Here is a 1,673-nt window from a genome sequence, read left to right on the forward strand (position 1 = left end):
GCTTCTGCTTTCGGTCTACGAGTGTACTTGGACAACACTCTCCCCTCTCGTTGCTATGCATCACCTAGATAGATCTTGCATGATTGTAGGATTTTTTTTTGAAATTTTTGTGTTCCCCAACACCCGACGGCCACCATGATGATGAGGGAGTAGTCCACCCTCGGGGCTTAGGGTTTGTACCAGTAGCTATGTGTTTAATGTCTCTCTCGCGCGATCTTGAGATGTCACAATCTTGATGTTTCATGGGATTTATTAACATAGATGGATCATATGATGTTTCTGCGCTCTCTACATTTGTTGTGATGAATTGAGTCTTTACCCTTTGAAGTTTTGTCTTGCCAGATTGAATATTCAGATATGAGAACACATGATATATGTCTTGCATATGAATACCCATGGTGACAATGGGGTATTATTTTGATTCACTTGATATATGTTATGGCACTCAACTTGCGGATTCCCGCGGTGACTTTGGGGTAATCTATGGATAGGGGTTGATGCATGTTTTTATTATCTTTTCTCTGTTAGAAACTTTGGGGTACCTGATGACCCACAAGTATAGGGGATCGCAACAGTTTTCGAGGGTAGAGTATTCAACCCAAATTTATTGATTCGACACAAGGGGAGACAAACAATATTCTCAAGTATTAGTAGTTGAGTTGTCAATTCAACCACACCTGGATAACTTAGTATCTGCAGCAAAGTATTTAGTAGCAAAGTAGTATGGAAGTAATGGTAACAGTAGCAAAAGTAACAGTAGCAGCTTTGTAGTAATTGTAACAGCAGCAACGGTAAAGTAACTAAGCAAGGAGCAATATCTGAAAAGCTCGTAGGCATTGGATCAATGATGGATAATTATGTCGGATGCGATTCCTCATGTAATAGTTATAACATAGGGTGACATAGAACTAGCTCCAGTTCATCAATGTAATGTAGGCATGTATTCTGAATATAGTCATACGTGCTTATGGAAAAGAACTTGCATGACATCTTTTGTCCTACCCTCCTGTGGCAGCAGGGTCCTATTGGAAACTAAGGGATATTAAGGCCTCCTTATAATAGAGTATCAGACCAAAGCATTAACACTTAGTGAATACATGAACTCCTCAAACTACGGTCATCACCGGTAAGTATCCCGATTATTGTCACTTCGGGGTTAACGGATCATAACACATAATAGGTGACTATATACTTGCAAGATAGAATCAAGAACTCACATGTATTCATGAAAACATAATAGGTTCAGATCTGAAATCATGGCACTCAGGCCCTAGTGATAAGCATTAAGCATAGCAAAGTCATAGCAACATCAATCTCAGAACATAGTGGATACTAGGGATCAAACCCTAACAAAACTAACTCGACTACATGGTAAATCTCATCCAACCCATCACCGTCCAGCAAGCCTACGATGGAATTACTCACGCACGGCGATGAGCATCATGAAATTGGTGATGGAGGATGGTTGATGATGACGACGGCAACAGATCCCCCTCTCCGGAGCCCCAAACGGACTCCAGATCAGCCCTCCCGAGAGAGTTTAGGGCTTGGCGGCTGCTCCGTATCGTAAAATGCGATGAATCCTTCTTCTTTATTTTTTTCTCCCCGAACGTGAATATATGGAGTTGGAGTTGAGGTCAGTGGAGCTTCAGGGGGCCCACGAGGCAGGGGGC

The sequence above is a fragment of the Triticum dicoccoides genome, chromosome 1B (genome assembly GCF_002162155.2).
Source record: "Triticum dicoccoides isolate Atlit2015 ecotype Zavitan chromosome 1B, WEW_v2.0, whole genome shotgun sequence".
Taxonomy (NCBI): Eukaryota; Viridiplantae; Streptophyta; class Magnoliopsida; order Poales; family Poaceae; genus Triticum; species Triticum dicoccoides.